This window comes from Sorex fumeus, unplaced genomic scaffold (genome assembly GCF_029834395.1).
Source record: "Sorex fumeus unplaced genomic scaffold, SorFum_2.1 ptg000070l, whole genome shotgun sequence".
NCBI lineage: Eukaryota > Metazoa > Chordata > Mammalia > Eulipotyphla > Soricidae > Sorex > Sorex fumeus.
Genome location: NW_026606127.1, coordinates 3,479,788 through 3,496,333, shown reverse-complemented (window position 1 = coordinate 3,496,333; position 16,546 = coordinate 3,479,788). Strand labels below are relative to the sequence as shown.

At 39.6% G+C, this 16,546-nt stretch overlaps 1 pseudogene; it reads right to left on the bottom strand.

Annotated features, from left to right (window-relative positions):
- Nucleotides 1–1,355: 1,355 nt before the first annotated feature.
- On the bottom strand, nucleotides 1,356–1,452 carry LOC130037053 (uncharacterized; annotated as a pseudogene).
- Nucleotides 1,453–16,546: the final 15,094 nt, after the last annotated feature.

Here is a 16,546-nt window from a genome sequence, read left to right as displayed (position 1 = left end):
TCGATTTGAGTATTAGGGTGATCTTTGCCTCATAGAAACTATTTGGGAGTATTTCTGTTTCTTCAATTTCCTGGAAAATCTTAAAAATGTTGGAAGCAGTTCCTCTTGAAAGGTTTGAAATAGTTCACTATTGAATCCATCTGGGCCCTGGATTCTGTTTGGGGGTATAATTTTGACCATCATTTCAATTTCCTTGTTAGTGATAGGTTCAGTTATTCCAAATCTTCTTAGTTCAGCCTTGGGAGGTAATTCGAATCCAATAATTTATCAATTTATTCAAGATTCTCTCATTTCCTGCTGCAAAGATTCTCAAAATAATCTCTGATGATCCTATGGATTTCTGTACTTTCTATTAGGATACCCCCCTTTGCATTTCTGATTCGATTTATTAGAATTCTTTCTCTTTGTTTCTTTGAGAGGCTTCTCATGGTTTAATGATCTTATTTATTTTCTCAAAGAACCAGTTTTTGTTCTTATTGGTCTTCTGGATTGTATTTTGGGATTCTAGCTCATTGATGTCTGGTACAAGTTTTATTATTTCCTTCCTCCAGCCTAGTTTGGACTACTTTTATTGGTTATTTTCCAAAATCTTGAGCTCTAATTTATTCAGGTAGGCCCTTTCTTTCTTCCTGATGAATTCTGGCAGAGCTATAATCTTTCCTCTTAACACTGCTTTTGCTGTGTCCCACAAGTTATGGTAGCTTGTGTCCTCATTCTCATTTGTTTATGGAAATTTTTAATTTCCTCTTTGATTTCTTCCCTAAGCCAACGGTTGTTCATTACTTCCCTTAAAGAAAATATTTCCTTGCTGAGCTTCAGTCTGTTTGATCTATCGAGAAGTGACAAAGAAGTGTTGAAATCTCCTACTAGTATTGTGTTACTATCAATGTTTTTCTATAAGTCTATTAGATGTTGTTTTAAAGTATTTTGCTGCTCTGTCATTAGGATCATATACATTGAGGAGGGTGAGTTTTTTCTGATGTACATATCCCATGATCATTAAGAAATGACATTCACTGTCTCTGATAACCTTTAGCTTGAAGTCCATGTGGTCTGATACTAGTATGGCCACTCCAGCTTTGCGGAGGTGATATTTTCTTGAAAACTTGTTTCCCAGCCTTTTACTTTTAGCCCATGGGTGCTTTGATTGTTCAGACATGTTTCTTGCAGGCAGCAGAATGTTGGGTTCAATTTTCTAATTCATCTTCCTATTCTGTGCCTCTGAATTGGCACATTTCATCCATTGACATTGAGAGAGATTGTTGTTTTGGGGATTTGTGCTCTCTTTATGTATAATTTTTGTACTTGTGGGGATTGTCTTAGCTTAAAGTATACTTGTTAATTCTTCTTGCAACAAAAATATGGAATGCTTTACAAGTTTGCATGTTATCTCTGTGCAAGGACCATGCTCATCATTGTATCATTTCAATTTTAGTATATGTGTTACCAAACCTAGTAGGAGTAAATTTTTCCATATTTTTCGCTTCTTATTACTTTGAGTGTTGTCCTTCCTCACTCCTATGGCAGAAAATGTTTCCTAATCAAGGAATGTATTTCAAAGCAGCATGAATAATAAATAGATTTAGAATTTTAATGTCCCAGAAATAAAAATATGGTTTTTACTATATTATCGTTTACCATACCCTAGGCATCAGTTTTACAAAATAATTCTTTTGGAAGATGGTATATGAGTTTGTTTAATGTTGTTCCCTGAATCCTTCATTAAGGACATTAAAATAGAGCCTTTTGCTGTTCTCACCTCAGTCCTGTGTACACCTCCAGGAAAAGGTGAATGGTGTTGTCTGCACTTTGAGCACCTTGAATGTATGTAAGATTTTTCTCCTGAAGGATGAGGTGAGGATCATATTGATGATTTCATTCCACCTTAGTACAAGTTCAACTTGAACGGAAGGTGAGACTCATGAGACTCCTATAAAGGACAGAACAAAGGGTCTCAGTGAAGTTTAATGGCCAACTCATATTAACAACATAGATGACTCAAAGTAACCTGTGTGCATCTTTGTGTGTAGTGAGTTTCATATCTACTGATAGTGATTGTCAGTCATGACACATGGGCAAAACAGACCTGTAATTAAAAATCTAGTTCTCTGAGCAGAGTGGGGTCTCTGAGGTGATTGAACAAGTGTGTAGTAATTTATTACTAAGCACATAAGTATTTTGAATGATGTGTACTTTTCGATCTAAAATTAATTCCAAATATGTCTAAAACGACAGTGTCCTGACCTCGCACCTGGCTTTCGTCACCGAGGCCCCTTGGAGGTGCCGGGGGTGAGTTTCCCTCACCGCCCTGATTAGAGCCCTGGCAGCTGAAGACCTCTGCAACCAGCCATAGCTACGCTTAAGACCACCCTTCCCAAGCTTGAAGGAGCCTCTTGCATGAAGGAACTGGAAGAGGAACCCAGATGTGCGGGACCGGGGGTTGAGAACTCCATGGCTGCTCAGATCAAGACTGTGCCCCCTCCTTCCAAATCCCCCATCTTCTAATAATTAAGTGCTACAACCACGAACTGCTCCTCGATCCATGTAATGCCATCAATGGCCAACATCCAGAGACTGGATCTTATTTAGAAGACAGCAACTCTGATAGTCCAGTTCTCACTCTCAGAGAACCTGGTAGGCTTCTGTGAGTATTTTGCCCGCATGGCGGAGTCTTTGTTTCTGGTCACTGTTTCTTTTGAGGTACAGAAGCTGCTTAATTTAAGATAGTTCCCTTTGTTTATCTCTGTTTCCAGTTGCTTGGGAAGTGGCGTGTTATATTTGAAGATACCTTTAGCTTCAATGTTGTGGAGGGATTTGCCGACCTTGTCATCAATGAGCCTGAGGGATTCTGGTCTGATGTTGAGGCCTTTGAAACATTTTTACCTGACTTTTGTGCATGGTGTTAGGTAGAGGTCTGAGCCATTTTTTTTTTTTGCATGTATCTGTCAAGTTTTTTCTGCACCGTTTGTTCAGAAGGACTCTCTTGATCCACTTCGCATTTCTTGCTCCCTTATCAAAGATTAGATGATTATATATTTGAGGGTGTGTGTCAGTATATTCAATCCTTTTCCATTGGTCTGCAGCTCTGCCTTTGTTCCAGTACCATGCTGTTCTCATTATTATCGTTTGTAGTAGAATTTGAGGTTGGGGAAGGTGATGCCTCCATTGTCTTTTCCCCAAGAATTGCTTTAGCTATTCGTGTGCGTTTGTTGTTCCATGTGAATTTCAGGAGTGCTTGATCAATTTCTTTGAAGAATGTCATGGGTATCTTTATAAGGATCAAGTTGAATTTTTACAATGCTTCTTGGAGAATTGCCATTTTGACAATGTTAAATCTCCCATTCCATATGCAGTATATATGTTTCCATTTCCTCCTGTCTTTTTTAATTTCCTGATGTATAGGTCCTTTACCTCTTTAGTTAAGCTAATTCCAAGGTTCTTGATTTTCTGCGGCACGATTGTGAATGGGATTGCTTTTTCATGTCATTTTCTTCTCTCTCATTACTTGCATATAAAAAAGCCATAGACTTTTGGGTATTGAGTTTATAGCCTGCAATTTTACTATAAATGTCTATTGTCTCTGGGAGATTTTCGTAGAGATTTTTGGTATTCCCTGAATATAGTATGATATCTTCTGTGAATAGTGAGAGATTATTTCTAAATTTCATACATGAAAAACCCTTAATATTTTTTTCTTATCTATTTTCTCTTCCAAGTACTTCCAGTACTACATTGAAAAGAAGTGCCAAAATGAATTTTTACTTAGCACATTCTGTCTGTAAATTTCTATGCTAAGAACGGTGGAAGAAACAGTGATATCTTAGTAATTTACAAGTAAATTATAAAGACAGATAATTTAAAAGAATTTCTTTGTATAAATTTCAAAATCTGTAGCTTTTATTAAATATATTAAGAATAAATTGTAGGTCTTGATTATACCATGAAGATTATTTTCCTGTTAGAAGTTACCCTTCTAAAATGCAATAAAGAGACACATTTTGAAAATGTTGATTATTCGTTAATTCATTCAATGAATGTTTGTAGTCTGGTTGTGCAGTGCCTGCAGGAAGTCAACCTGTACCCTCAGGTGAGTGCATCAACAGTCTGATGGTGTCTTCATGCTTCCCGATAACCTCAAATGGCCACTGTGCCTCTGGCTGGCTCCCAACAACTCAGGACTACGTTTCCCGAGAAATTAAATTCCCGAAAGATATGTGGGAGCCATGTTAACAAACCACCCCAGGCTCAGCTATACAAGCTAATGGATTGGTCTTGTTTCAGAGACCCATAGACATATCTGGAAGATATCAACAGCCACAGTTAACCTTGGACCTGCAAAAGGCTGAAGACACTAGGGTAAATCAGAGGGAGGCAGGTTAGTTTGGTGCCCACCCAACCAGAACCCAGTGCAGCCACTAGCTCCCACAATCCAAAATCGCCACCATGCTCTCCTCTGGTTTCCATCGTCTAAGGATGGCTCTCACTGAAATATAACAGCTGAAAATTCGGATATGCGGGTTTTGTGACTGAAATCTCCAGGCTTTCTCTGGGCAGGATGGGCATCCCACCCCCACTGCCTTGTACTTACGGAAGCCTCAGCAGTCATTTCCATACCTCAAAGCTACTCCAGGCTTACCTTCCTGATAAAAATGCTAAATTCCTTGAACAAACATGATGACCTCTTAGTACCTGTACGAGACCCTTAATGCACAAAATAAAAAGGAGACAGAGAGAAAGAATTAAAAAGCCTGCTATAGAGACACACTGGGGGTTGGGGTAGGGTGTTGGGGGATGGTTTTAGGGAACCAGGAATATTGGTTTTGGGAAATGTACACTAGAGGAGGGACTGATGTTGGATCGTTGTATGACTGGAAGCAAATTATGAATAGATTTGCAATGGTCTATCTCACAGATATTCAATAAAACATTAAAAATATATATCCTTCATTTGTACCTCAGAATACTGATGAAACTTTAAAACCCAGCATATCTATTTTTGTGTTCTCTGTAGGAAAAAAAATGTTACTCACCTGTGTGCCAATAGCTTGTAGAAAGCTAAACCCAAAGATATATCAATGACTGTCTTTGGCATGAATACTGTAATTTCAGCTATGTTATGTTTTAGAATCAGTTCATGGACAAGACGTCAAGAGGAGCAGTGGCAAAGTGCATCAATGTTGAATGGATAATGTTTCAGGAGCTTGCAAGGGAGATGGGAAGATTTGGCATGAGTAAAGGGAAGAAACAGAAGAGTGAAGTACTAATAAGTATCATGAGAAAAATGCAAGGGAGGACATTTCCTGGCAAGTGTCACACTCTGTTGAGATTTTGGTGAGGATAAGTATTAGAAATTATCTTTCCCATTTAGTGGTAAAAAAGGTAACTTTGATGGGTGTATTTAAAATTTACTTTAACGATTAGAATTACCAAGAGATACAAAGTTACAAAGTTGCTCATAATTGAGTTTCAGTCATCTAATGTTCTAGAACCTATCCAGTATATTGGGGCATTTTTGAAGGAATATCCCTGGTGCAAAGACTAGGGCATCTGAATCTTAACACATTTCACCAAATATATGATCTGTACTCACATGATTTACACTGTCTCCCCTGCTCTTTGATTTATGTTTTCATGCAATATTTCCTTGTGAACCTCACCTCAAGTGAGGCTCCCTAATTAAGACAAGTACATGTTTCTGGGGCACTACATATTTTTTGGTTGCTGGGAGAGTCTCTAAAGCAATGCTCAGGAGGTGTGGGGGCCCCACAGACAATTTTCAGAAAACGTGGCCATTGTGCTTGGGGTCCTCTGAGGCTATACAGCCTTTGATACTCTGGCAATCAGGTGGTGCTGGGAGTCAAATTGAGTGCATGTGAGACAAGTTCCATAAGCACTACACTATCTCTTGCAGCCCTGGGTATTAGATTTATGTCATCATTCTGAGGTCCTCCCTTTTGTCAGAAAGCAGAGACTTGTGCAGGAGAAAGTGGAAGAGACTTTAGGGTTTAGCTAGGTTGACTGAGTAGCTGGTGATACCATTAAGATTGGAACATAAAGTAAAAATAAAACAAGAGCCCCGTGCCTTTTCCCGCTGAACTCGACACCCTCCACAGGGGTACACCTGCGGACAACACCTGCAGCAGCTCCTTTGGACTATCCATCACCTAATCAGCCCTCCCCTCCAGGTGGGTAGAGGGAGCACAAGCCAGGTTCAACACTCCTCCACTCCTCACCCCCAGCCCCTCACCTTTTCCTGCAGAACTGGACACCCTCCAGCAGGGGACACCTGAGGGGACACCTGCAGAACTGGACACCCTCCAGCAGGGGACACCATGGGATTTTTCATTGCTCCTCCTACATTCCAGGATCCTGGGTGGGAGTGACCCTGGGATGGGCCAGGGGCGTGACCACCATATAGGGAGCGTTTCCTCCCAGAAGTGGGCGTGGCCTTCTCCTGGGTGTCCAGCCCCAGTTATATTTCCCAATCTGGGCTCTCAGGACTTTCATCTCTCACTTTGTCGCCTAATACCGACTAAAAATTTCTGACCACCTCTACTAGAATACAACAACATCCCACTCGCCTACTCCATTTATAACAAAAGACCTGTATGAAATGTGCTGTACAAGCTCAAAACTAAAAAGTACCTCCTCCAAAGCGCAAATCTCCACCACAAGGAGAATATGAAGAAAAGAATCCCGAATCCTCAACCGAGGTTTTCCACAATTGCACTCTCTTTGATAAAGAATTCCAGGATAAAATGCAGAAGGTGTTCAAGGACCTACTCAAAGAGTAAATGGAAGAGATATCCAAAGACTAAAAGAAGAAATGAAAAAAACAATAGAAAAGAGAGCCAAGAAAATACAGGAAGAAAAGAGAACAGAATTTTAAAAAGTTACAAAAAGAAGATTCACAAATAAAGGATTCAGTGGATGAAATTAAAAAGTTAGTAAGTGCCCATAGCAATAGGATAAGTGCAGCTGAAGTTAGGATCAGCGAGCTTGAAGGTGAGCAACAGAAATCCCACTGGGAAGAACAAGCAATAGCAAAAGACCTCAAAATGGCTCTAAGGAGAATCAGAGACCAAGGGGATGACGCCAAGAGGAACAACATTAGAATCATTGGAGTACCAAAAGGACAGGGAAACAACCCCAATGAAAAAGCTAGAGTAAAAGAAACCATTGCTGAAAAGTTCCCAGAGTTAAGGAAAGCCGACATCCAGATCCAAGGAGCCAGAAGGGTACCAGCTTAAGGAGACCCCAGAAAAAACACTCCAAGCATATCATAGTCAGAACAATGGATGCTGTGGACAGAGACACAATATTACAAGCAGCAAGGTCAAAGAAGGAAATTACATACAAAGGAGAACCCCTTAGATTCACAGCAGACCTATCAGTGGAAACCCTCAAAACCGAAGGCAATGGTTGTATATAGTGAAAAAATTCAAAGAAATGAACGCCTCACCGAGAATACTCTATCCAGCAAAACTCTCACTCAAATTCGATGGAACGATACACCACTTTTTAGATAAACACAAACTCAGCAACTTCATACACTCAAAACCAAATCTAAAAGAAGAACTAAAGGGGCTCCTGTAAGAAAAGAAGAAAAACACGTGTAAACACAAACAACTCCTACAGGAAGATGGCACAAAACCCTATGACAATACTCTCCCTTAATGTCAATGTCTAAATGCACCTACTAAGAGACACAGAGTGGCAAAATGGATCCAGAAACTGAAACCAGCATTCTGCGTTCTACAAGAAACTCATCTGAACAATCAGAGCAAACACAGACTCAAAGTGAAAGGATGGAAAACAATCCTGCAAGCAAACAGCTCCTTCACAAAAGCTGGGATGGCCACACTAGTATCCGACAACATTAATGTCAGGCTGAAAAATATTAGAAGGGACAGCGAAGGCCACTTTCTCTTCATCAAGGGATACATACAACAGGAAGAAATCATACTCTTAAATGTATAAGTACCTAATGAAGGAGCAGCTAGATACTTAAAACAACTGCTAACAGATTTTAAAGAGGACAGTGCTAGCAACACAATAGTAGATGGAGACTTCAACATCACCTTATCACCTCTGGATAGATCAAGAAGAACAAACCTCAGCAAGGAAACATTGGCTTTGAATGAAGAAATAGAAGAGAAAGGACTTATAGACCTATACAGGGCTTTACACGTCCCAAAGAAAGAATACACTTTCTTCTCCAGTGCTCCTGGAACATTTTCCAAAATCGACTATGTGCTAGGCCACAAAACATACCTCAATAGAATCAGGAAGATAGAAAGAGTATCAACAATCTTTTCAGACCATGATGCACTGAGGATAGATGTGAATCACACACAGACACGGACAACCAAATCGAACACCTGGAAACTAAACAAGTCACTGCTGAACAATGTGTGGGTCAGGAAGGACGTCAAGGAAGAAATCAAATGATACCTGGAAACAAATGAGAACGAAGACACGAACTACCAGAGCTTATGGGATGCAGCTAAACCCCTATTAAGGGGAAAATTCATAGCTCTGCAAGCATATCTACGGATGGAAGAAAAGATGCACTTAAGCAACTTATTTCACAGCTCAAGTTCTTATAAAAGGATCAAGAAAAGGAGCCTACATCGGGCAGAAGGAAAGAGATCATAAAACTTAGAGCAGAAATCAACGACATGGAAACCTAAGAAACAATCCGAAAGATCAATGAAACCAAGGGCTGGTTCTTTGAGAAAATAAACAAGATAGATAAACCACTAGCAACACTCACAAAGAAACAGAGAGAGAGAAAACTAATAAACCGAATCAGAAATAAAAATGGAGATATCACAATGGAAACCAAAGAAATTCAAAAGATCATCAGAGACTACTTTGAAAGTCTGTATGCCAAGAAAAAAGAGAAGTTAGAAGAAATGGATAAATTCCTGGATTCCTATAATCTCCCAAAAATGAGTCAAGAGGATATAAAATACCTGAATAGACCTAGTCATAAAAATGAAATTGAAACAGTAATCAAAATTCTTCCCAAAAACAAAAGCCCAGGTCCAGATGGATTCACTACCGAATTTTTCCAAACATTTAAAGAGGATCTACTGCCCGTCCTTCTCAAACTTTTCCAGGAAATTGAAAAAACAGAAACTCTCCCAAACAGTTTCTATGAATCCCATATCTCTCTAATACCAAATGGAAACTAAGACACCACGAGAGAAGAAAACTACAGGCCGATATCACTGATGAACACAGAGGAGAAGATTCTGAACAAAATACTAGCAAAGAGAACTCAACAGCTCATCAAAAAGATCATACACCATGACCAAGTGGGATTCATCCCGGGGATGCAAGGATGGTTTAACATTCGGAAATCAATCAACATAATCCATCATATCAACAAAAGATAAAAATCATATGATCATATCAATAGATGTAGAGAAAGCAATTGAGAAGATCCAGCATCCGTTTATGATGAAAACCCTCGCCAAATTGGGGATAGAGGGGACTTACCCCAATATAGTTAAAGCCAGCTACCACAAGCATACAGCAAGCATCATCCTCAATGGGGAAAATCTGAGAGCGTTCACCCTAAGATCAGCATCGAGATAAGGATTCCGACTCTCTCAACTGCTGTTGAACATAGTACTGGAAATACTAGCAATAGCAATTAGGCAAGCAAAAGAGATTAAGGCCATCCAAATGGGAAAGGAAGAAATCAAGCTCTCACTATTCGCAAATGATATGATACTATACTTAAAGAACCCTAAAAACTCTACCAAGAAACTCCTAGAAATGATAGACTCGAGAGTAAATTTACAGGTATAAAATAAATACCTAAAAGTCCATGGCTTTACTATACACAAATTCTGAGAGAGAAGAAAATGACAAGATGAAAACAATCACATTCACAATTGTGTGCCAGAAAATCAACTACATAGGAATTAGTTTAACTAATGAAGTAGAGGAACTGTACAAAGAAAACTACAAAACGCTGCTTCTTGAAATAAAAGAGGAAGCGAGGAAATGGAAAAATATCCCCTGTTCATGGATCTGGAGAATTTATATTGTCAAAATGGCAATACATCCAAAAGCACTGTACAAATTCAATGCGATCCCTATTAGGTTATGCATGACATTCTTCAAAGAATTGGAGCAAACTCTGCTGAAATTTATATGGAACAATAAGCCCCCCACGAAGAGCTAAAGCAATTCTTGGTTAAAAGAAAATGGGAGGAATTAACCTCCCGAACCGCAAACTTTACTAAAAGTAGTAATAATTAAAACAGCATGATACTGGAACAAAGGTAGAGCTGCAGAGCTATGGAACGGGGTTGAATATACTGACATCTCCTCTCAAACATATGACCATCTAATCTTTGAAAAAGGGGCAAGAAATGCGAAGTGGAGTAAGGAAAGTCTTTTCAACAAATGGTGCTGGCAAAACTGGATGACTACATGCAAACTACTGGGCTTCGATCTCTGCCTAACACAATGTACAAAAGTAAGATGAAAATGGATCAAAGACCTAAACATCAGACCGGAACCCATAAGGTACTTTGAAGACAAAGTTGGCAAAACCCTCCATGACATTGAAGCTAATGGTATCTTCAAGGATGTCACGTCACTGGCCAAGCAAGTGGGAATATCTTAAACTAAGAAGCTTCTGCACCTCAAAAGAAACAATGACTAAAATACAGAGATAGTCTACAGAATGAGGAAGGATATTCTCCAAATACACATCTGAGAAGGGGTTGATATCATATATATACAAAGTACTGATTGAACTCCACAAGAAGAAAACATCCAACCCCAACAAAAAGTGGGGCAACGAAATCAACAGAGACTTAATCAACGAAGAAATCCGAATGGCTAAAAGGCACATGAGAAAATGCTCTACATCTTTAATCATCAGGGAGATGCTGATCAAAACAACAATGTGATATCATTTCACACCACAGACACTGGCCCACATTCAAAAAAACAAAGGCAACCTTTGTTGGCTTGATGTGGCGACAAAGGGACCCTCCTTCACTGCTGGTGGTAATGCTGACTGGCTCAACCCTTTCGGAAAACAGTAGAGATGATTCTCACAAAATTAGAATTTGAGCTCCCATTTGACCCAGCAATACCACTCCTGAGAATATACCTCGGAGAAGCAAAAAAGTATAGTCGAAGTGACCCCTGCACTTATTTTTTCATTGCAGTACTATTTACAATAGCTAGAATATGGAAAAAAACCCGATTGCCTGAGAATAGATGACTGGTTACAGAAACGTTGGTACATGTACACAGTGGAGTACTATGTAGCAGTTAGAAAAAAATGAAGTCATGAAATTTACTTACAAGTGGTACTGTATGGAAAATATTATGCTAAGTGAAATGAGTCAGAAAGAGAGGGACACATATAGAAAGACTGCATTCAACTGGATAACATAAAGTAGCAAACTAAGAGAATAACACCAAGAACAGCTGTGATAAATACCAGGTTCTTCACTCCATGGCTTAGGTACCAGCCTCACACTCTAGGGGTAAAGGCAGCTCAGATAGAGAAGGGAGCACCAAAAAAAGGTCGTTGAGAAGATCCACCCAGAATGGGAGATGCATGCTGACAGCAGTCTATAGACAGAACATGATTGCCACCCTAAGTCTCTCCTATAGATTATAGCACCAAAAAGGAGAGATAGAAGAAAAGGGAGTGCCCTGCCGCAAAGGCAGGGCAGGATGGGGGATAGGGGGTGTGAGGGATACTGGGAATGGTAAGGGTGAAGAATGGGCTCTGGTGTTGTGGTGGGTACTCAATCATTGTATAACTGAAACCCAAGCACACAACTTTTAAGTCCACAACTGTAACTCATGTTGTTTTAATAAAACAAAACAAAACAAAATAAAACAAGAGAAAGGTCTAACAATAGCAAACAGGACTGTAGTACTCAAAACATTTGGAAACAGGAACATTGGCAAGTATTTTTAAATAAGCATCCAGGAGAGAATGTAGCATTGTGAGTGAGCAAATCTACTGTATGGATTAATCTCATCCTTCGAAATGGAAAATGACAAAGTGTTACAGTTACAAATTTTCAAATAAGATATATACGATCTACTTTTTGCTGTGTTTCTATGCTTTGCCAATTATGATTCTAATTTTTAAATTTACTTTAATAATTAAAACAGTATTTGCCTGCATTAATCATTTTAATTAATGTTTTATTGAAATGTTTTTAAAATTATTAAAAATGTATTATTAAAATGTCATTTTAAAAAACAAACATATAGTCCAAACAGCTATTGCAGTATGTAGAGGGTGTATAACTTGTATGCAGCTAACCTGAGCTCAGTCCCCAGAACCCTGAGCCTGCCAGGAGTGATCTCTGGATACAGAGTGGGAAGTGAGCCCGGAGCACATCTAGGTGCACTCCCCTCCCCACAAAAAAGGAAGAAAAGAAAAACATATAAATGATTCTTGAGTAACATAGAGAATAAGAGTGCTAACTCCTATATAACTTTTGAAAATCATCAAATTTAAGAGATAGTCTGCTATTGGCCAAGAAGGTGGTTTTTTAAAATACAAATTATCAACCATCTACCTTCACTCCCATTCCTTCCCATTCCAGTCGTCGCATGATGTTCTCAAGGGTGGCACTGAAGAGTTTCGGTGAAATGGTATCACCCTGCCGCACCCCTCTCTTGACATCAAGGATTACTTCTTTGTAGAATGGTGAGATCCTGGTAGTGAATCCGCAATACCGCTCACGGAGGATCCTGATGTATTGGGCTTGAATGCCCTGATTGGCTAGGGCTTCAATGACTGCTTCCGTCTCAACAGAATCAAAAGCCATTTTAAATCAATGAACGTTAAACAGAACGGCATCTTGAACTCCCGAGAAACCTCAATGAGCTTGGTTATCGTGTGGATATGGTCGATGGTGCTGAATCCTTTGCGGAACCCTGCTTGCTCGTATGGTTGTCCTTCATCTAGTGTTCTGCCAATCCTATTTAGGATGACTCGAGTGAACAACTTGGAGATGACAGACAATAGGCAGATCTGGCGATAGTTGCCAATGTCATGGATGTCTCCCTTCTTGAACAGTAGTACGGTCCTGCTGGTTTTCCATTGGGACGGACCCTTGCATTCAGACAGGTAGCGAGTGAAGAGCCAAGCCAGTGTATTGATGAGTACTGATGGCAGGTTCTTCAGGTGTTCAGGTCTGACCTTCTCTGGGCCAGGTGCTGTTTGTTTCTTTGCCAACAAAATGGCGTGTCGGATTTTGGAAGGGAGAACGTTGGGAACAACATATCCATCCTGTGGAATTTGGTATGTCAGCAAGTGGACATGGCTATGGAAGAGATTTGAGTAGAAGTCATGGATAATCTTCTACATTGCCATTCTGGAGGATTTGTTTGATCCATCAGGACGTCGGAGGGCAGTCATCTTGGTCTTATAGTTGGCGAAGGACAGTCGGGCGTTACGAATACTTTTCCCGGCTTCTGCCGCATCTACCAGTACTTCTGCTCTTCTCTCTTTGAGGTCTTCCTTGTTCGCATCTCTGCACTGCTTTGCGAGCTTGGACATTAGCTTGTGGTTGCCTGAGGCATGCGCCAAACCATGCTGGCGAATTAGCTCAAGATTTTTCGAAGATAGGCGATTTTTTGTGGCTTTCTCTCTTGGCGTTCCTCGCACATTCATGGAGGTGCTGAACCAGTGGATTGTATTCTTCGTCAATGTTGTCAACAATGGCATCTTCCCATGTTGCCGCAATAGTACCAAAGAGTTCCCAGTTGGTGGTCATTCTGGGAGTTCTCTTTTTAACTTTGCAGCCCTTTCTCCCCGCTCTGTGAAGTAGAATTTTGCACGAAGGAGACGGTGATCCGATCCCGTTCGAAATTTTGGGACAACAGCAACTTCAGTCAGGCAAAACCATTGATTGAATATGATGTGGTCTATTTCGTTGTGGAATCGTCCACCGGGAGACTCCCATGTCCATCATTTAGATTCTGCCTTCTAGAACTGTGAGTTACCATGAATGGTCTTGGTCAACATGATGAACTCAGACAGTCTCTCACCCTGTTTGTTTCATTCTAGGCCATGGGTCCCGATGTGAAGTTCTTCAGCTGATCTTCTCAGTCCTATCTTGGCATTAAAATCACCCACAATGTTCTTGTAGAAGGTGTGGTCTTCTTTATAGAACTCCTCTAGCTCCATGTAGAACTTCTCGATTTCTCTTTCATCATAATGAGATGTTGGTGCGTAGACAACGAAGATAGTGTGGTCTGTAAACCTGTAAATTAGATACATTTAAAAATTTATAATGGATTTTACAATAGTCTTTCAATTATGTATTTACATTAGTCCATATGCAAGCAGGATTTTTAAAAAATAAATTTCAGTGACAATAAAATTTTGGTGTTTTTCATAATTGTAATGATTTACTGCTCAGTCTATATTGATGTGAACATTTTTATCTATTTGTCTAATTTTCTGATTGTTTATTTAAGATCAGTAGTTAACAGCTAACTTACCGATGACTGATTTTGTGGCTCAGGGCTAAAGCACTTGGCTTGCGTGTATGAAACTTTGGGTTGGCCTCCTGCAAGGCAAATGCCCTACCCACTGTGCTGCAAAAGTTATATAAAATATACTAATAATAAGACCTAATGATGTTGGTGAACAGTGCAATATAAATGATTATTTAGTAATTTTCTTGATTTGTTAATGAAATGTGTAAGCTCTTGAGTATAATGGGAGTATTTTTCTAACGTAAGAGTCTGAGGAAGGTGAAACTGTTATAACTGTCCTGTAGGATTCCATCTCCCTAGCCTGCTTCATTCTACCTCTCTCTCTATCCAATCCAGTCTTCTTCTTGGGAATCTGATCTCCTGATTGGCTAGCCTCTACCTTTCAACTGCCTAATATATGACATCATTCTCGCACCCAACCAACCACCAACTGGTAGAATCTTGGGGTTGGTACCGCTTGACCTTGAGCCTGGAAGTTGGTGGCGGAACGAGATGGTCCTAGGAGAGTTAATGGGGTGAGGGATGGATGGGAAGGAAACCGGGAAGGGTAGGGAACTGGACAGCTGGTCATCAGCATGGGAGATTTGGTAGATGTTTTCTAAATACTTTAACATGTTTTTCGTAAATGATAAGCAAAACAAAAATACGAAAATAAGATAGGTTCCAAAGAAGAGGTTACATATAAGACCGAGAGAGCTGAAAGTGCTGGCATTCTTTCTGGAGCTTTCAATCATACCATTTACTAAAGATGGTATTTTCACATCACTTAGCTGTGGAGAGGAATAGTGAGAAACAGAATGCCACCAGAAAAGCAAACTGTATAACCACCTTTCATAAATGCCAGGTGAAATGTGTTCAAATGTATCCCAAGTGCAAGTGGGTTAACAGGAAAATATATTTCACTAAGTCTGCTTGGTACCAGTAACTACTTTGGTGGAAATGGAGAAAAACAAATGCAGTTTCTGACAGACGTGAGTCTAAAATGCTAATCAATTTTCCCAGGAAAGGGTAGTTTAATGGCTGTGAACAGAAAAACTTGAAAAGTGTTTTGCTACTTTTCATGTATGGCTAGAGGAAAATGATCCCAGTCAACTCTCAAAACTAACAAGCTTCAACTCCCTTGAAGGAAAGTTGTATTCAGTGAGGAAAAAGTGCTGGGAGAAAAGTCTGAAATGATGGGAAAAGAAACAATAAGTTCAAAAGGAAGGACATGAAATTTGGGTTCCTCTGAAAACAAAGCTTGAAACCACAAGATCTGGTGATCACACGATTTACTGGGAATGGGATCTGTGGAGGATAGGAGTGATATCAGGGATGTGAACAAGGAACATCCAAGTTAAGGAAGACTTAGCTAGCTGATTACCCCATGGGCAACATGGTTCAAAGACTACCAGAACTTACCAAGGAATTTACTTTAATTTTCTTTCTTTTATATGGTCACTTACAACATGTATTCTTTGCCTTCTTCAAACACAAATTGCAAATTGTTTTAATTATTAAAAATGTTTTATTAACATGTCATTATTAAAAAGAAACATATAGGCCAAAGAGCTAGTGCAGTATGTAGAGGGTGTTTACCTTGTATGCAGCTAACCTGAGCTTAGTCCCCAGATCCCTGTCCCTGCCAGGAGTGATCTCTGGATAGAGTTAGAAGTGAGCCCAGAGCACATCTGGGTGTGCTACCCTCCCACAAAAAAGGAAGAAAAGAAAAGAAAAACATATAACTGTTTCTTGAGTAACATAGAGGTTAAGGGTGCCAACTGCTATATAACATTTGAAAACCCCCAAATTTAAGAGATAGTCTGCTGTTGACCAAGAAGATGGTTTTTTAATAATATTTACTCACATTGTTTGCACGTAATGCTATTTGTGGCCTGTAAGTCTGTAAATTTTGATACATTTTAAAAAAATTATAATGGATTTTATAATGGACTTTATAATGAATTTGTATTTTATAGTAATAAGTGATAAATTGTATTTCTGTTTTTGTGGGGTATTTGGGCCATAGTATGTGGTGCTTGGGACTTCTGACTCT